Raw genomic sequence first — 21,630 nt, forward strand, 5'->3', positions numbered from 1 at the left:
ACTACTAATGTCACACCTTTTGTTCCCATGACCACCATCCATGACCCCTGAAACGTTAATCTTTGCATTGTTAAGCTGATACTCCTCTCTTTCATCAAAAAAAAAAGCTGATATTCCTCTACATCTTGACCATCACAAATAAGTTTGATGGGCTCTTGTTATGGATTTTGTTTGATAGAGAAAGAGAGATGGTGTGAGCTGGAGAAATGTTGAGAAAGAGGAGAGAGGCAGGCCGGCTGCGTGAGGCAGTCAGAGGCTGCATGAGAGAGAAAGAAACATTTGAAAAAATTGAGAATGAGGGGGAAAGGACAAATTCGGGGGGAAAAGTGATTTCAAAATGGGGGAAAAGTGATTCAAAATGGCATCTTCCAAAAGATGCTCTACCATTTCATTTAAACCATTAGATGGGGTGTCATGTGAGTTTAAGCCATTAGATTTTGGGAGAATTAATCTCAACCATCTTTTATCTTTTGTGAGGATAAATCATGGCCATTGGGAGGAGGGGGAAAGATACCCTCCTCCCTTATTATATAGATATTCCATTAGTATTTATTAATTCATTATCACTCAAATCTTGCCTTACCTTCCACCAAAAGTTTAGCTTATCGAAAGTTTCAAGAGCGATTAGTTGAATCCATTCACAAGATAAAGCAAACACTCACAAACCCAGAGAAACCACCACCGTGGTAGATCAAGAGATTGGTCCGAGAAATCAAATTATTATGGGAGCAATTCGAGGAGTGTTCTATTATGCACGTGTATAGAGAAATAAACCAGGCAGCAGATTACCTCTAAAAAATGTAGCCCGCAAATGGAATGATCGAGATGACCCCAGAAGCAATGCTTGAGGAATTAAAGAAGCTAGTGAGAGATGACCAGAGGGGTGTAATTAGAATTAGGCATACTTAATTTGCTGATTGATATGTTTCTTTATAAGTCCTTATTGTTTTATTCGTCATTTTCTGATTCATTAGTTTTGTAAAGGGTCGGGCCCTTCAACCCGTTGACAATTTCAAATAAAAAACTCATAATTTAATTGTGTATTTTGCCTTACATTGATGCATTGGTTGAATCTAATCCATCGGTCAGGTTAGAGACTTGGTGATGCTCCAAACAGAAGTAAGTGGGTTTCGTGAAATTTTCTTTTTTAGCAGGAATCGACAAAATGAGGCTCCGAAAATCAGTTTTTGCATTAGATAACCTATTTTAAGAATGACATTAATAAAGATTAGAATTACATAACATATTCTATTTGTGTAGGGAGTTATAAAAATGACACCAATAAAGATTAGATTTGTACAATTGAGGTTCTGAAAACCAATAATATCCACACACAACTAAGTTTCAGTACCAATATTAGATTTATGTATTTCAACAGAAAAAAGATTAGAGTTATATAAGTAAAGAAGAAATTAGATTTATACCCACGGTGATTACAAAGTCCACGAAAGATCCTAAAATTTTACCTCACTAAATCTTTTGAAATTTGAGGAGATATTGCAACACAAGCTACTCCGTCTTTCGTTTAACAAAGGGAATAGAGAATCACCTTGAATCTTACCAACTCGGTTGAGTATTTGAGTTTTTTTAAAGAGAGAAGTAGAGAGCTGTTTGTTTTCTTTGGGTTTATTTTTCTTGATATGATCAGAACCGTTGAGAGGATCAACGGTGCAAATCATTTTTTAGAAGGTTCTGAACTGTAAACACGGTATAGTTATGGACCGAAGTGTAAATTACGTGAAAAAGGTTTGCCAGCTAGTTTTTGCGGAGGGACTTAACCGTAAACACGGTGTAGTTGTGGACCTAAGTATAAATTAGTGCAAGGGTTTGGCAACTAATTTTTGCGAAGGGACTTAACAGTAAACACGGTATAATTGTGGACCAAAGTGTAAAATTCAAACTACTTTAGTAAAATCACGTGAAAAGACTTATAAATTAAAAGGAATTTGATCACTTTGTAAATAATGAAGGGTTTCTAAATAATATGCATAATTAAAAAAGGGTGTTTATCCTGTCAATCGTTTCCCCTTCTGGTTTATTATATAGATTCGTTCTTTCCTTGGAAATATATGTCGAGTCACTAAAAAATAGTATTTTGAGCTTCAAAATTTTGAGTTAATTTTTGTAGAAGATTTTTTTGTCATTTTTCTTGACAGAATGCTGCAGAGCCTACCAGGAAGGGAAATAATTCTTTTATCAACCTGTACAATGTCTTGCTTATGTGATTGCAGTTTCGAAGGATTCAAGTTATTATTTGATCAACTTTTGCCACTTAAACCCACATACAACTCTTCAATGTATTCACGGAAATTGTGTTTGTTTCCTAACACATTTTTATCAAAATCAGAAAAGTCAAATGAATGTACTTGTTGTATGAATGGCTCAATAAAGCACATTCTTTTCAAACTTTAAAACAAGTCTGAAACTAAAGATCGTCTTCCGAAATATGTTAATGACAAATTCTCCTTTCTCTAAAAGTAAAACTGAAAAAAAGGACCTAAAATCAACCTCTTTCTCTACCCTGACCGCGAAAATTGAAATCTCGTGAATCTCTAAGAACGGTAGAGTTGACAAAATAATAGTTTTTGCCATTAAAAGAACATGTACATTATAATCTTTCCTGACCTATTGTTTAAACCGACAACCTTTCTTATTGTGATGATACATGTACTAAACAAGGGCTTTCACGTACTTTACAATGTGATTAACACACCTGGAACAAGATCAGGTATCACGTACTTTGTTAGAGATAGAAAGAGAAACTAATAACACGAATAACCGCCTATAAAACACACATGGGCACAAATTAATGAATAGCTCTTGCAGAACATCCAATACGTTTACACACTCGCTCATATGTTTTAACTTTGGTGAATAGATACTAACTTTCATCTTGCCATCCTCCCATGGTAGACGCAGCCACTTAAAAATCTTATTCAAGAAATCCTGTATTAGAACTTCATGATGAACTCTCTTCATCCTATATGCCTTCTGTTGTAACTAAAAGTCGCGGAAGCTATCGAACCTATCCTAGAAATTGATCCGACTACGAAAATTAATCGAAAAGTTATGTCAAAATCAAATATGCGAACAGAATTTAACGAGGTTCGGCTTTACAGCCTACGTCCTCGGGCGAACAAGAAATCTTTATTGAAGGATAGATGAAGACGACTAACACAACCCGTAAGTTCGTCCCAAGATGGTACCGTATAGAAATCAACCTTCTATACTAGATCTTCGACGACCGAGAAATTAAACACCGCTCAAAACTATGAACAAAATTTCCCCCTCACTTGCTCTCTCTCTAGCTCTCTCTAAAAAAGAGTTGTTGAGTTGTTGTGTTCATGTGTTGTTACAAAGCATTCAACCCCCTATTTATATATATTATAAGCCGGTGGGATTGAACCAAAAATTGGAAACAATCCAAAATTGGAAACCGCCATAAGCAAGCAAACCGCTAATTGAGTTTCCAAGTTTTCTCAAAACCGCCTATAACAAATTTGATACCAACCGCCTCTTACAATTCTCCACCTCGTACACAATTTGATATACTTCAAATTCTGGACGAACAACAGGATACTCCTTGTAAGATATATCTGTTTCTTGTAACTTCATCTGACTGCACCATATGACCATGGCTGCCTACCTACCCTTTTATAGGATCAAGCCTACCGTAGTTCTACCAATCCTTCACATAAAGATTACCTTGACGCCATTACGCCCTTTCGGACAACTTAACACGAGTCAATTTGTAGCAATTCCAAACAATGCTGAAACTTACTACACGTCACCACTTTAGTCAACATGTCCACGGGATTCTCATCTGTGTGTACCTTCATGAGAGAAACATCACCTTCCTCTATGACATCTCGTACAAAGTGATACCTGACATTGATATGCTTAGTACGAGCATGATGAACCTGATTCTTCGCCTTGTGGATCGCACTTTGACTATCACACCATACATCTACGCACTCCTGCTTAATCCCTAGATCTTCCAGAAAACCCCACAACCACAATGCTTCCTTCATACCCTCGGCCATAGCCATATACTCGGCCTCCGTAATAGATAACGCAACTATAGATTGTAACATCGATCTCCAACTAACTGGAGCACCATGTACCCTAAATATATAACCAGTAGTAGATCGTCTTCTATCTAGATCGCCAGCATAATCCGAGTCAACATAACCGCTTACCTGACATGTGTCTCCACCAAAGCACAAACCCGTATCAACGGTACCCTTCAAGTACCTCAAGACCCACTTCACAGCTTCCCAATGTGTCTTCCCCGGGTTTGCCATAAACCTACTAACCACACTGACCGCTTGTGAAATATCCGGACGAGTACACAGCATAGCGTACATCAAAATGCCAACTGCACTAGCATACGGTACACGATCCATATGATCCTTCTCCACCGCAGTAGTGGGAGATTGTCTTCCCGAGAGCCCTGAAGTGTGGTGCCAAAGGTGTTGACACCACCTTCGCATTCTGCATCTCGGATCGAGTAACTACTCGTTCGATGTAACCTTTCTGATTCAAGTACAGTTTCTTACTTGACCGCTCTCTCTTAATCTCCATTCCCAGTATCTTCTTTGCAGCGCCCATGTCTTTCATCTCAAACTCTTGACTGAGTTGAGATTTCAACTTATCTATCTCCACCATGCTTCGAGAAGCAATAAGCATGTCATCCACATACAAAAGGAGATAAATAAAGTCACCTTCGCGAAACTTCTGGATGTATACACAACAATCATAGTCACTTCTGCGAAAACCATGCTTTAGCATGAAAAAATCAAATTGTTAGTACCATTGGCGAGGGGATTGTTTCAATCCATAAAGAGACTTCCTCAAACGACATACTTGATTTTCTTTGCCCTCAACCTTGTATCCCTCAGGTTGAGCCATATAAATTTCTTCTTCCAAATCACCGTTCAAGAAGGCGGTTTTAACATCGAGTTGTTCCAGCTCAAGATCACTGTGAGCAACAATACTCAATAGCACCCGAATAGAAGTATGTTTCACGACCGGTGAGAAAATCTCATTATAGTCGACCCTTCTTTCTTCTTGTACACCCATTTACAACCAATAACAGACTTACCTTCGGGCAATGGGACAACCTCCCATGTCTTGTTCTTGTGAAGAAACTCCAGTACTAATCTGTTTGCTTTAGTACTGATCTGTTTGCTTTAAGTGGTAACAGAGCTACGCTAGATTTGTTATTCTGCGAATCTATGGCAGGGCGGGGTAATAACGTGGAGCAAAGTCAAGGAAGTACCGAAACAAATCCAGCAGCAAGTAATATGGCTACAGAAGAAGATGTGGAGATGCTTCAGTAGCACCTTACACAACTCTGTGATCGCCTTGAGCAAGCTAGAATCTTCGGGCCTCGTAATGTGGCTAATACGGAACAAAGAGAGCCACGGGCCACCATATTTCAGCACACGTATCATCGAAGAAGACAACCAGATCCAGCAAGGGTACAAATACAACACCATGTAGAAGAATCTTCAGACGGGGAAGGTGAAGATCGGCCTTATGAAAGACAACCTCCTTTCGATTTTGGTACTCGACGTAATCAAGATCCACATGTGAGATTAGAAATTCCAGACTTTACCGGAGAGGAACAAATAGAAGAAGTTTTGGACTGGTTAAATGAGGTTGATAGAATTTTCGAGTACTTGGAGCTACCCGAAGATAAGAAAGTCAAATTGGTGGCTGTTAAACTAAAAGGGTATGCGTCTTCTTGGTGGCAGCAATTACAAATCACAAGAAGGCAGACCGGAAAGGAGCGAGTTCAGACATGGTAAAAGATGCAACGGCTGATTCGGAGTAAGTTTCTTCCATTAAACTATGAAGATATGTTGTTCCAACAAGACCAATCCCTTCAGCAAGGAAACCGTGCAGTTCGGGAGTACACCAATGGTTTCTACAAAACAAAGACTCGTGCAAACTTAGTTGAATCAGAAACACAAGTTATACATCGTTATTTGATGGGACTAAGGCCAAATATTAGAAACTGGATCGAGTTACAACCTTGTAGGACATTGGCTAGTGTTGTTCAGTTGGCAATGAAGGTTGAATTACAACAAGCAAGACCTCATAATCGGCAAAATCAGATGTACAGAGGGCAAGTGCAAATAGGGCCTTATAGTGGTCAAGGTGGGTCAACTCAGAAGATCGAAACAGGACCTTCATTTACACAATGTTCTGGACCAGCACCTTACTCCCAAGGGCGTGGACAGAATCGAGGAAGTGGAACACCAAATTTCAATACGGGAGGTGCTACAAGTGTGGAAAAGAGGGGCATAAGTCTGCTGAATGTCGAAAGAAGCATGCCAATTTACTAGTGAATGAAGAAGTTGAGGACTTTGGAGCTGCTTATGAAGATGGTGGCAGCATTAATGGGGAAAATTTGTTAGAGTTTACTGAAGATGAAGTCTTATATGATGACAAAGATCTGCCAGCTTTAGTTGTTCAACGGGCCATGCTAACACCTAAAGCTATTGAAGCCAAGCCACAACGTAATAACATCTTTAGAACAAGGTGCTCGTCACATGGACGGCTTTCCGATGTTATCATTGATAGTGGTAGCTGTAAGAATTTTGTTTATAAAGAAATGGTAACGAAACTGAACCTTGAGATGCAACCACATCCAAAGCCATACAAAGTAGTCTAGTTTAAGAAAGGGGGCGAAGCAAAGGTAACCCATCAATGCCTTGTTCCTTTCTCTATTGGTAAAAAATTACCCAGACAAAGTTTTATGTGATGTGGTGGAAATGGAAGCTTGTCATATATTGCTAGGGAGACCTTGGCAATATGACAAAAAGACTGTCCATCTCGGAGAAAAGAACATTTACGCTTTTTTCAAAAATGGCGTTAAAGTGGTTCTTGCCCTAATGATAGAGGAAGACTTTCCTAAGCTCTGGGGAACATGCCTCATTGACAGCCCAACACTTTATAGAAGAGCTTGAGACAAACTCAGTGGCATATGTTCTTTTTGTGAAAGAAGTAAGGGAGCTACACCAAACTCATTCACAGCTGAAATAAAAGCGTTGTTGGATGAATTTATAGAAGTATTTCCTCACGATCTACCTTCTGGATTACCGCCTCAAAGGAGTATCCAACATCATATATTAGGGAATCAATGAGTCCTTGTGCTATTCCAGCATTGTTAGCACCGAAAAAAGACGGATCGTGGAGAATGTATATTGATAGTAGAGCCATCAACAAGATAACAATCAAATACCGTTTCTCCATACCCCGATTAGACGACATGTTAGATATGTTGCATGGGGCAAGAGTATTTTCCAAGATTGATCTCAAAAGTGGTTTATCACCAAATAAGAATTCGAGAAGGGGACGAGTAGAAGACAGCCTTTCAAACAACAGAAGGGTTATATGAGTGGATGGTGATGCCCTTTGGTTTATCAAATGCGCCGAGCACATTTATGCGTTAGATGAATCAAATTCTAAAACCATTCATTGGGAAGTTTGTGGTCGTATATTTTGACGACATCTTAATCAATAGTCCATCCAAAGAAGCACATCTACTACATCTAAAGGAAGTACTTGCTGTCTTACGCCAAGAAAAGCTCTATATTAACGTGAAGAAGTGTGACTTTCTCACTGACTCTTTGCTGTTTTTGGGTTATGTGGTAAGTGCAAGTGGAATTAAAATGGATGAGAGTAAAGTGGAGGCAATTAAGAACTGGCCAGCACCAACGACAATCGGAGAAGTACGCAGCTTTCATGGATTAGCAACATTTTACCGACGCTTTATCAGAAATTTCAGCACAATAGTTGCTCCATTAACTGATTGTATGAAGAAAGGGAAGTTCAAATGGACAACACATGCAGGGAAAAGCTTCCAAGAATAAAAGAAAAGTTGTGTTCAGCACCTCTTCTAGCATTGCCGGACTTTGACAAGGTTTTTCAAGTGGAATGTGATGCATCTAGGGTTGGGATTGGTGCAGTCCTAAGCCAAGAAGGGAAACCAATAGCATTTTACAGCGAGAAGTTAAATGACACAAGGCGGAGATATAGTACCTACGATCAAGAATTTTATGCTATTGTTCAAGCATTAAGGCATTGGCAGCACTACTTGATACAAAGGGAGTTCGTTTTGTTCTCTGACCACGAAGCACTAAAACATATTAACAGCCAAAAGAAGTTAGACAAAAGACATGCACGTTGGGTTTCATTTATTCAGCAATTCACATTTGCCATAAAGCATAAATCTGGAATCTCCAATAAAGTGGCAGATGCACTCAGCAGGAGAACAATGCTTTTTACAAGTATGACAACAACTGTTGAAGGATTTGATTGTTTCAAGGAGTTGTACGTTGTTGATCCATGCTTCAGTTCCGTTTGGAATGACTCTAAAACTGGGCAGCAAGGTAATTTTGTCTTGCACAATGAATTCCTTTTCAAAGGCAACCAGTTGTGCATACCCGATTGCTCATTAAGAGAAAGACTCCTCTTTGATATGCATAGTAGTGGCTTGGGGGGACACTTTGGTCGGGATAAAACCTATGCTATGGTGGAACAAAAGTTCTTTTGGCCCCGAATGAGGCGTGATGTTTACAGGTTTGTTGATAAATGTAAAATATGCCAAGAGTCTAAGGGAAGGGTGCAAAATACAGGGTTTTATACCCCTCTTCCGGTTCCTACTTCACCATGGGAAGATGTGAGCATGGATTTTGTCTTAGGACTGCCTAGAACACAAAGAGGAATGGACTCCATCTTTGTAGTGGTGGACCGTTTTTCTAAAATGGCTCATTTCATTTGTTGCAAGAAAACTATGGATGCTTCTCACATTGCCAATCTCTTCTTTCGTGAAGTTGTCCGCTTGCATGGGGTACCAAAAACAATTACATAAGATCGAGACTCTAAGTTCTTATCACATTTTTGGAGGAGTTTATGGAAAAAGCTTGGAACTGAACTTCAATATAGCGGTTCCCACCATCCACAAACTGATGGGCAGACTGAGGTGGTCAATCGAAGCCTGCGAAATCTACTACGTTGCTTAATTTGGGATAACCCAAAACAATGGGAAGTGGTTATAGCTCAGGCAGAATTTGCTTACAACTATTCCAAGAATCGAAGCACGGGTGAAAGTCCTTTTGAAGTCGTATATGGGAAACAACCCCTCCATTTTCTTGATTTAACTCCCATAGTCGACAACAGTAAAGGAAATGGAAAGGGAGAGAACATGGTTGAGGAGATGAAGAAGCTTCATAACGAAATCAGGTTGAAGATTGAAGAATCCAATGCCAGGTACAAAGAACATGCAGATAAGAAGAAACGTGGGAAAAATTTTAAAGAAGGGGATTTGGTTATGGTTTACCTACGAAAAGAGAGCTTCCCGACAGGAACTTATTCGAAACTGAGCAAAAAGAAAATTGGACCTTATCGGATTACCAAAAGGATTGGGGAAAATGCCTATGAAATTAATCTACCACCATATATGGGCATTGACTCTACTTCTAATGTTTCTGATTGATATGCTTATCATTGAGGCGGAGTAGCAACAACTAACTCGGGGACGAGTTCTCTTCAAGAAGGAGGGACTGGTGCAAATGGTTCTAGAATAGGGTAGAAGTTCTCTAGGGTCTGGGGCAGTAAAGTCAATAGTCTAATTAATTAGTCAAGATTATTAAATTCTAAATATTAATTAGGTGTCTAGGTAATGTGAGGGTTTTCTAGTTGCTGTCTAGAGAAGTGAAAGGGTTGTATATGGGATGCTATAAGTAGGGAAGCTCTCTATTTGTAAGGCAGTCTACATTTTCTGAATATTCAAGTAATATTAAAGGGTTTTCCCTAGCAAAGGGTTCTCAAAGTCTTTTCCTTGGTTTCAACTCAAGAAATCAGGACTCTGACGGTGTTTGGAGTATTCCCCTTCCGATTTTAGAAAGCCAGTACTATTTTGTTTGCTTTAGTACTGATCTATTTGCTTTAAAACAGTAGCCACAGAGAAGGGAAGAAGAAGCAAAAGAAACTTGGAAGTTTCTAAAATTGGGCTTGCTGGCCTGGTCGCGTCTGAGACGCGTCCCATGCTTCCTAGAGACAGAACCCTAGTCCAACTCGGACTAGGAGTCTCGACCTTCTAGGACCAGGAATCCTAGTCCGTTGGACTAGGATAGGTCCCGACCGTCTCGGACTAGGAGTCCGAGAGGTGCGACCTTGACTTGGTCGCGTCTCAAGGACGCGACCATACAGTCAAGACGCGTATAGAAGCTTCTGTCCCGACGCGTCTAGGACGCGTCTGGGTACAATTGGAAGCTTCTGTCCAGACACGTCTAGGACGCGTCTGGGTGTGTCTAGGCATCTCGGACTTCATGTCTGAGATGACCTATGACTCGGGGATTGGTCAAGAAGCGTCCAGACATAGGACCCGACATGTTTGGAACGTGCCGTTCCGGTTTGGCCAGTGCTGGGCTAGGTCCTAGACTTGTCATGGGGTAACCCGGGCTAGTCAAGGGGACTATTGACCAAGTTTGACTTGGATCTTTCGAGTTTGATTCGGGCCTTAATCCGAGTGGGAGGTCTTGACTTTTCTTCTTCTGATTTCTACCAATTTTTCCAAAATCGACCCGGGTCATCCGAGGGCCCAAACAGATTTTCTCCTTGAATCGATTTTAGAAATCATTAAGGAAGAAACATAACGTGCCATTAGTTTATATTTCACGAAAATTAACTTAAAAGCATGTTAGACATAGAGATGACACAATTTTCCACAAATAGAAAACCTAGAAACGAACCTAGGATACATACTTTATTTTATGATTGTCATATTTTGTATGTATATGTATGTGAATGCGTAGAATAGTATTGCCTTTGAATAAGTAATCGACTCTTGTTTCTAAGCACATAGGAGTATATGCCTGAATAATACTTAGAGTATAGGGTCGTAGAATCCATTGATGAACCGAACGATGAGATCATGGTTCAAGTGGGAGTAATCAATGGAGGTTCAAGGACGTAAATCCAAACGAACCATAGGTGAACAAGAGGTAATCTAAAAGATTAGATCTTTTAGGGGATATACTAGGAACTAATTAATTCCTTACGCAAACTCATATAAACTTTACGTAATAAGTCATGAATGGTTATGATAGAGTTCACAGTAACGCAAACTTGATAAATTACGTAAAAGTCCCCAAAAAGAATTTTCAGTAAAGCCTACCAAGAATAAGACACCTACTGCGCCCTTGTTCATCGATGGTGGTACGTAAAAGTCCCCAAAAAGAATTTTCAGTAAAGCCTACCAAGAATAAGACACCTACTGCGCCCTTGTTCATCGATGGTGGGTCTGCCTCCACAAGGTGCCATCTTTTACCTCGGGGCAGTACGGGTAGATCTATGAGGAGGTCTACATGTCTAACTGGTTATTCTCAACGAGTCACCAAAAGAGTTTTGGTTTCGGGCAAAGGATGAATTAAACACATAAATGTGTTATTCATCAACCAAAAGTCATAGGAATATGATCTGTAAAGAGTTACTCACCCAGGACGATGGGGTTAAGGGCAGTGCCCTAGTACGCTTAACCTCAAAGAAATGGGGTCTTGGAATCGCATTATTCCACCAGGAACGGTTCAGTGAATAATGTGGCAAAAACTATGATTTTTCTATGATAATAAGTTTTAGGACTTTGCCTTTTATTTTAGAGTAGAGTATATATGACCATTAGAAAATAGTTTTCCAACCTTCGTTCATTCCTTAGGAAGGAATAAAACGAAACTTATTTCCTTGATTGGATTAGAATCCGAGAAACGCTCTCGAATTCGAAACAAAGAAAACGTCCGAGAATATCCCGTTCCTAATGTTCGATGTTACTTCAGTTTGTGAAGACAACTGAAAAGAACATTGAGGAACGTCTGAATCTAAGAAATAAGTTCTTAAGATTGCGCAACTAAAGGAATATAAGAAAAGTTCTTATGATTTATAGGGACAAAGGGTCAGAGTTTTAAAAGCAATGGCTAAGCCACTACAGGAAACTACCCTAAGTACCTGGAAGACAAAAGAAACGGAATTGCGAATTGCTGTTCTTGCATCTTTGTCAACAAAGTTAATCTAGCAAGTTTAGTAGATTTCCTTCATGGAAATCACATACTTGACTAAAAAGAGAAAAGATCTAAGAGGGAGCAGAAGCAAGTAATTGCTAAGGATGTTTAATTGGATCAAAAGTCTTCTTTTAGACACGGATCTAGCGTAGAACTTAATAAGTGTTATTATGTTCTTCTAGAAACATCTAATGTTTTAAACCAGTGCTAAATTAACAAAGTCGGTTCTGGGAGAACTGAAACGTTAACAATGATACTATAGGCTATGATCAAAGGATTCAAACCGGTCAACTCTGGTTTTGTCATTGCGTCTAATTGACATAAGACACATGAGGAAGATCCAATGGTATGGATTCCCAAGTCTAATGATTTTGAATCATATGACACATGTGAATTTTGTTCAAAAGGACTATTTGTCAAAGTCACCCTTTCGAAAGGAAGCTATGACTAGTGAACTAATAGTCTTCATACATACGGATGTATGTAAAACTATTAATAAACTAACTAGGGTTAATCAGAAACCACTTGACAAAAATATAAGTCATTCGATTGGATCGAGATGATGAATATTTAAGTCAGAAATTTGATGACCATCAAGAGGTTGAGAAATAGTTTCTCATCTTGCTCCAAACACATCCTATGGGTGATGAGTCCAGTGGGAGTAATCGAACATGTTAGACATGAGTCGATTAATGATGGGTACGCCAATCTTCCGAACACTTTATGGGACATATTCTCAAACACGGTCGTTTATCCTTCCTAACCACATTCCGTCAAAAGCTAAAGAAACATAGGGGATTCTTCACAATCCATCAGAGAACAAAGAGTTAGTTGCTCGTGATGTGTCTCGTTTGAAATAAGAGTTATTCCAATAAGACAAGTGGGAGAAATTTAAGATATCGAAGAAATTCGATATGAGCAACAAACTGACAATGGTATTACAAATCAAATGAGTTATACGAATGTCAGAAATTGCGGTTCCTATCGATTCTAGCCGATAGATATGGAAATAAAGGTAGAGATAGTAGATCTCAGAGATCCTTCCGCATAAGTCGAATTAGATTCGAATGAGAACACTCAAGGAATAGATAGCGTCTCAAAGTTGTTCAAACTCCTCGTAGGCCTTGAAGGATCATAGATCTGTCTCAGATGACTAAATCCTATTGAAGAAGAGATGAGCTACCTACACAAAAACTATGAAGGAATCACTCCGAAATATGGCTTGGAGTTATAAGATCAGAATGGAATCGACGTCTGAAATCAAGTTTGGAACTTGATCTATTTTTCTTAAAGGAATAGTTCCTGTTAAGTACAAATAGATTTTTCATAGTGAAAAACAGACAAGGATGGAAACAGTAGTGTTTCCCAGAGCTAGACTAAGAAAGAAGGTCACAGAATTCATGGTATAGACCATGAAAAGACCATCTCTCAAGTCATGATGCTTAAGACCATAATGATCAATCACTAAGCAAAAGAATGTGTACATGACACATCCTGAAAGCTAAGTGACAATGGAAAGCTTTAAAAATCCATCGAAGGATTCAAGCATTCAAGTAGGAGTGGGAATCTTCGATTACGCAAAGTAATCAAGAGTTAGTTTCTTTGGGAATGAAGAGAAATCTTGAATTCAGGAAGTTTAAGAAGGTTAGTGGGAGTGGACCAGTTTTTTTTGGTCCAGTATGTAAACTACATACTAGAGATCGGTCATGTTAGACATGATTAGCGTTCACCCTGACGTCTCATAATACTTGGAATACCGATGGTCGTCACCAATCTAATTCAGATAAGATGATCTGGATCGCATAAAGTTCTTGAGAAGCATTTTACTCGGTAGGGAAAATAAAATGGTTGAAAAAGTCATATGTTGCAAACTTCCAGAATAAGATGACAATCTTGACTTAGAAGAACAGTAAGCTGGAAGGGTTCCAAGCGAAGACTGTTGCAAACTTTACAAACAAAAGAAAATAGTTAAAGCTTAAGAAGCTTTAATTTAGTATTAAAATACTAAAGATTATCATCGAGATGATAACCAGCAAAATCTAGATAGATTTGATCTACTAACTAGACTGTCACCTAATGATGTGAAATCTAGTGAACCTAAATACTACTAGGCTAATTAGATTAATTTAAAACTCGCAAGTGCACGAACCGTATGTGAATATGGCAAGTATTACAAAGTCGATCCCACGAGGATTTGTTCGGAATTAAGTCTAAACCTAAAACTAACTAATAAACTAGGAAAGAAAATAGTTGATTTTGAGAATGATTTGAGAAACTAAAAATTGAAACTTAGAAAACAAATTTAAGTTGTGATGAAAATCTATAAGTTGGTAAATCTAGGATATTGAAATTCACCACTAACAATCATATTCGAATCTAATATCTAATTCAAATTATTATCCCGCTTTTGATAACTCAAAAATTGTTAGAAATCAATCTTCAATTTTCGGAAGATAAAGCAATAAAAGACCCTTCTCAATTAACTAAACCCATAACCCACTTCACTTAAAATATCATGCAATTAAGAACCAAGTTGTTAGTTTCTTAGGCTAACTGAAGTACGATTAATTATGAAACATTAAGGCACACTAAAAGAGATAATAAAATAAATTATGATACTAAAATTTCAAATACTCATGTGAGGGTTTCATCCTCTATCCTAGTGGAAGAGTAAGAAACCCATGGATATTAAATACATGGTTCAATTAATGATAAACAAGTAAAGAAAAAGAATGAGAGAAAGATAAAACCAAATTAATATTTGATGAAGCCCTCGTCTTTCTCCAAAACTTGTCTTCGATGAAGCCCTTGAATCTCCCAAAATTGACACTCAAAAGAAACTAATATCGCTCTTTGATTGCTCCTCTAAAATTGCTCTTAGAGTTGGTAGTGAATGTGTGTTTTTAATTCCTTGAGTTGGTTGGCTTTTATAGATTTGCAAAACTAATTTAATTAGTAACTTCCCATAAAAGAAACTCCTTCAGCCGACTTTATCAAATACCCATTCACAACCGACATGCATAGGCGGCATTCTCGTGAGAAGTTTTGCCAAAATGAGTGAATGGCCCAAAAAGTGGGGTACCATTACGGGTAAGGGCCACACCAAAATAAAAATAAGGTGCAGGTCCAATTCATTAATAAGTGGGCTGCCCAATAAAAAAGTACAAAAGAGAATGTGCCAATTATTTTGAAGTACCCCTAATACCCTTCTTTCTCTCTCTAAATGAAAAGTTTCCTCATCTTTCTCTCTTAGAAAATTTCTGAAGTTTTTTCTTTTTCTCTCTCTAAAATAGTTATCTGCTTCTCACTTTCTCTCTCTCTCTCTTCGATCTCTTTCTTTCCTACAAATTTCAACCTCCCAGTTTAATCTTTTTCTCTCACACAATATAAATAAAGAAGTCTACTCCAGATTCATTTAGGCTTGGAAGTATGGTGAAGAGTCAGATTGTTTTTTTTATTTTTGGTTTACAAGGAAGAACCGGATTGTTGGGTTCAGGAAGCAACAAATCTGGATTTTTTATTTAACAGAGATTTATGGCTTTTGGAGAAATTCATATCTGGGTTTACAAGGAAGAACTAGATTGTTGGGTTCAGGAAGCAACAAATCTGGAATTTTTGTTTGACAGAGATTAATGGCTTTTGGAGAAATCAGATCTGAAGTTATCCTTCTGCTTTTACTGTTTTCGAGGAATTTCATTACCAAGTTTTCGAGGAAATGTAATGTACATTCCTCAATTCCCAGTACATTTTATCGTTCCCAATCATTTCCCACGTTTCCTTGTTATGTGGAAGTTTACTGTACATGTTTTAGTTTCTTTCGTCTTATATTTCTATCATTTTTCTTATTTTGTGAATGTTGCAACATGAAAGTTTTCCTTCGAATATTGTTGAATGAAAAATCTAGTACGAAAGATCGGAAGTATCTAATACTTTTATAGAGAAAAAAATATCTTGATCTGTTCTATGGAAGGAAAGTTTAGAAAGAGAACATATAAAAGTCTTTGGTGGCGTCTAAATTTGATACATTATAACAACCAGATTTACGTGCGTTTTTAGATTTTTGTTTACCGAAAATTCATTAAAAAATCTTTATAAAAATCTTCCAACATATAAAGCAAGAATGTTTGATAGAAGGAAAGTAGTTAAGATTAGAGAGAGAATATATGCTTAAAAAAGAAAAATATGGAAAGAGAAAAATCTGGAGAGGAAATATGAAAAAGGAATCAAATTTTAGATAGAGCTAAAATAGGAAAAATCCGGAGAGAAATTTCAAATTAGAAAAGAAAGAATAATATTTGAGAGAAGAAACGTATACCACATTCTATTATATACTGTACATAACATAATGTACAGTACATAAAACAATTCCCGGTATATAAGAAAATTCCCGGTACAAAAAGTGTTTAGTACACAACCAAATGACTGGTACATAAAACAACTCCGGGTACACAAGAAAATTCCCAGTACAAAAGTGTCTCGTACATAACTAAATGGCTAGTACATAGAATAATTCCCGGTATACAAGAAAATTCCCAGTACAAAAGTGTCTAGTACATAACCAAATGGCCAGCACATAAAACAATTTCCGGTACAAAAGTGTCTAGTACAAAACCAAATGGCCAGTACATAAAACAATTCCCGATACACAAGAAAATTCTCAGTACAAAAGTGTCTAGCAATAACTAAATGTCTAGTACATAAAACAATCCACGGTACACAAGAAAATACCCACTACAAAAGTGTCTAGTATATAACCAAATGGCTAGTACATAAAACAATTCCCGGTACACAAGAAAATTCTCGGGACATAAGTGTCTAGCACATAACCAAATAAGTGCCTAGCACATAACCAAATAGTTAATAAATAAAATAATTTCCGGTACATAAGAAAATTCCCAGTACAAATGTGTCTAGTACAATGGCTAGTATATAAAACAATTCCCAGTACACAAAAAAATTATCAGTACAAAGGTGTAACACATAACCAAATGGCTAGTACATAAAATAATTCCCAGTACATAAGAAAATTCCAAGTACAAATCTGTCTCGTACATAACCAAATGGCCAGTACATAAAACAATTTCCGATACACAAGGAAATTTCTGGTACAAAAGAAAATTCTCAGTATTAAAGTGTCCAGTACACAAAAAATGTACAGTACAAAACCTATTGTTTTAAAAAAATGTACAATACAGAAAATCTAAACAAATGCCCAAAATATAAGGAGAAAAATGATAAAGAGGGAAATAAAATCTCGATATAAATCTCAAACTTGAAAATGAAATCCATCCAAAAAAAACTTTAAGATTTACCAAAAAAAACTAGGGGGAAGAGAGATAAATTTACCGTAAATTTATGAGAGAAATTAGGGGAAGAGATGAATCTAGAGAAAAAATTCTGGAGAGATAAAGTAGTTATAGAAAGAGATAAATAAAATAATTAGAGAGAAATAAAATTATTTAGGAGAAAAAAAAATCTGAAGAGATAAAGTAGTTATAGATAATTTAGGAGAGAGAAATAAAATAACTAGAGAGAGAAACTGTTTGAGAGAAACAAGGAGGAGAGAGAAATAAAGTTGAGAAGAGATAAGGGAAAGAAATGACACATGTCACGTTGGAATTAAAGGAACGTGGGGGAGTATGGGATTGGGTGAATGGCATTTCTTGTAATTTCATGAAAAATGAGGCCTTAATTGACACACAAAACTCCCTCCTGACACGCTGGACCTGCTCCCTATTTTCTCTCTGCAGTGGAGCGGGTCCCTATTTCGTCCAAGGGATTGGGCCTTTTGCCCAACCCCTCAAAAGTTTTCTGGAAAGCTGTTTTGTACACAAAATTGTTGTTGACGTCACCATGACGTCACCATGACCAAATCACATTCACGTGGGCTGTGGCAGCAATGTATTTCCCCCTTTATAGTTTCTTACATTTCAGTCCCTTATAATCCAGAATTACCCCCTGGAAAATGCCGAACTGCAGAACGCACCCTAAGCAAACCATTTTCTTCACCAACTTCACTCTTTATAGTTACCAATTCATATATCTACCTCAATATCTTTAGAAACTTCTTGTATTAGTAACTTCTTTACCTTTTTGGGAGTTTCCTACAAAACCATGTAACTTAATTATCCCACCAAAATTAATACTTAAAAACTATAAAATAAAGCCCAAAAATGGAGTACTTTACGTACTCATCACCTAAGACTAAATATGGAAGTGATTTCAGGGTCACAAGCATTAAGCTTTCCTGAAACGCTTAGACTGGTAAACTTGAGGGTGTAAGGAGTTACACGGGAAGGCTCAAACACAGGGGCAACAGAGACCCATACCCACCAAGGCGCCTGAATCTGAGGGAGAACAGGAGACCTTTAGATCCTCAATCCAGATGACCTGATGAGAAGGTCCATGCTCTTCCCAGGGCTATATTGCCAAAGTACAACCTCAATGTCGAACTGAACGAGGTAATAGTCGTGACGAAAATTATGGGTAACACAGTGAGGTGGCCAGGTAAGACCAAAACTCCAAGCAATAAGAGGGGCACCTCCTAGTGATTTGAGTTTCATTCAGATCACAAGCATACCACTAGAGATTGTATAGCCCTGAGATTGAGGTGGCAGAAATCTTGCAGACATGCTGACAGACAAAGGAAAGAAGACACTAGTGCTCAGAGATGAACAACCGAAAGAGTCAGAGCAGCCAATCCCAACAAGGACATGTTTAATGATCACCGGAGGTTCGAAAGTAAGTGGAGTTAGCCACTCAGCTTCTAAAAGAAGCGCGAGGATAGCTCACAACCCCACAACACACTCAGCCGATGCTCCGTCACCAGCGTGCACTGATCAGATCATCAACTTCGTAGAAAAAAAAGTCACAGGGCTTAGACGGGACAAGCATATATCGCTAGGGTCGGGAATCGGTCTGGACGGACAGCCAGGGACAGACTTGTTCCAGGTTCAACAGGACCAGACAAAACTCTACTATGACCGTTCGGACTGGCGGACTAAATGAAATTTTTTTTCCTCAAAACTTGTATGTCCGTGTCCGGTTAAGGCTTCCGGACATGCTGGGCAACGGACAACCTGCTATCGGATATGTAGCACGAGAAGGCCAAAAAACAAAATGCAAAACTAAAATTTACAGAAGTTACAACTTTACACTATTATAGTATGGTTTGATACAACTTAATCAAAACTAAAAATTTAATCGATAATATCATCATTTGGCCCAGTAGCGAAGCCAGAAATTTTCTTTCGTGGGGGCACTTTTAAAAAGAGATACCCACATAAATTAGCAAATGAAACAATATATATGAACCCGTTATATTTTAATTTACTATATTGAATACTTTCTGGATCGACTCAATAAAAAAGTGGTTCGTCCTACACTATAGTTTATCATATTTAGAAATCGACAAACTTGGACAAAATTTTTCTTCCAATCAACCTATTGCTATTTAATCTTCTTTGAATGATCCTAAGCAATACGTATGTGAATTTCATTATATTCTTAATTATATTTTTACAGTAGTTTAGTTCAAATTTTTGAAGAAAAAGAATTAAATAATTTAATTTAGAAATATAAATACAAAGATAAGCAAAAAAAACAACACTTGGGGGAAAAATTTTACACGTAATCAAAATTCTAAAGGTCAATAAATTGTATATATTCATGTTTTTATCTTATTTGGTTCCTAAGGCATTTGACTATTTAGGATCATGTTTTTTATCAAAATATTTTCCGTTTTATTTTTATTGTAATTTAGTGGTTATACTTTTATTTATGTAAATAATCAAGCTAGGTAATTAATTTAACACATTAAAAAATTTATATTTTATGCAAAAAAATAATTTTTTCAAAGAAAAGATGATTAAGAAAAATCGTGTTACTCATCAGACTAGGTTTACCAAGAAATTAAATTACAAAATAATTAGTATATATCATTTCACGTATAAAGAATGAGATTATGGTGAGATGGGTTTTACACTATTTTTCCATGAACTTAAATTATAATTGCTTAATTTTGTGGTGGGTACATATGAGAAGTGAATTTTCTTTAATAACAAAATAGTGGGTTTCCTACGAAGAAAAGAAAAAAAAAATATTTAGGAATAATTTTTTTATATGGGAGTAGTGTTAAGGGGAGTCTTGGGAGCTTGTGGGGGCCCATGCCCCCACATGCCCCTTACTAGGCCCGCCCCTGATTTGGCCGTCACTTTGGTTGCAAATTTTAGATGAAATGGGCAACAATCTTGAAATAATTTTGCGTGGTGTTGTTGTTGTACTAGGTTGAAATAACAAAGAGTATGATAATAAGAAAACAGAGAAGAAGAATGAACCGATTCGTTGAGTTTGATCGAATCAAAAAAATCACCAATCGAACAGAAGAAAAATTATTTCTAGATATTTCGATAAAAAAAATTTATTTAGACCGTACCTTTGATTTGAGTTTGATCAAACTGAAAGAAACAAATCACCAACCGATTTGTTGTCGTTAAGGCTTGAAGATGATAACTACTTCCTTCATCAAACAAGAACAAGACAAACCCCAAAACCAAAACAAACAAAGATTAAGGATTAGGAATTCAGATTTAGGGATTTAGGGATTAGGGACTCGATTCTTCGTTGAAGTCTTGAAGACTAAAGAGGGTTGAACAAGATTAGGGATCTCGATGTGTTGTTATTATCCTTATTAGATCTTTCCCTTGACACTAACTAACCAAACTAAATATTTCTGAATGCAAATCTTGGAAAGTATTTGTAAGCTACAATCCTATAATTACAACCAACCTTGATCATACAAAACCAAATTCGTTATCAAATTCACGAAGTAACAAATATGAAAATAATGAAATGGACCACTTTATTATAAGATCATCCTTTTTTTTTGTTGAAAGATCGTAAGGTCATCCAATGACCAAATGTTTTGTTTTAATATAATAACTTTTAATTTTATTTTAAACTTTAATTAGTTTTAGTTTTATTTCAAAAAAATCAAACAAAAACTCACACATTAACAATTAAAATACATCCCACTAACGTGTACCCGAATAATTCCCCAACCTTGAAAAAAATATATTATTTCGAAAATAGTTCAAACACGTGTTTCGCACATACACAAGATCACACATGTTTTTCGGACACCGACAAAAATTTACACATGTGTTTCTCACATGCATAAATTTTAGGCCTAAAACGAGGTTGACATTAGAGCTCATTTTTTAGGCTGAGCGTCTGCTTAAAATTTTGGGTTGAAAAAATAAATTTGGGGTTGAAAAAAATGAATTTTTTAGGTTGAAAAAAAATGGTTTTTTAGGCCTAAGACAGGATTGGACTTGCTATCAGAATCTGTAGTTCTGGATACTATCAGAATCTGTAGTTCTGGATATTGAATGTCGACCGTTGGATTCAATCATGACGATATTTTATGAAGTCAAGTAAAATCAAAGTAATAGCAGCGGCAAATTGCCAACTTTATGTGAGAAGTGGTTGATCCCCGTCCCAGTGTTATTCCATGAACTCCTCGAACAAAAGGACTTCTCTTTTGCCAGATTTGTTTGTTCTG

The sequence above is a fragment of the Eschscholzia californica genome, unplaced genomic scaffold (genome assembly GCF_041429995.1).
Source record: "Eschscholzia californica isolate CP2 unplaced genomic scaffold, dmEscCali1.0.p SCAF_6, whole genome shotgun sequence".
NCBI classification, from domain to species: domain Eukaryota; kingdom Viridiplantae; phylum Streptophyta; class Magnoliopsida; order Ranunculales; family Papaveraceae; genus Eschscholzia; species Eschscholzia californica.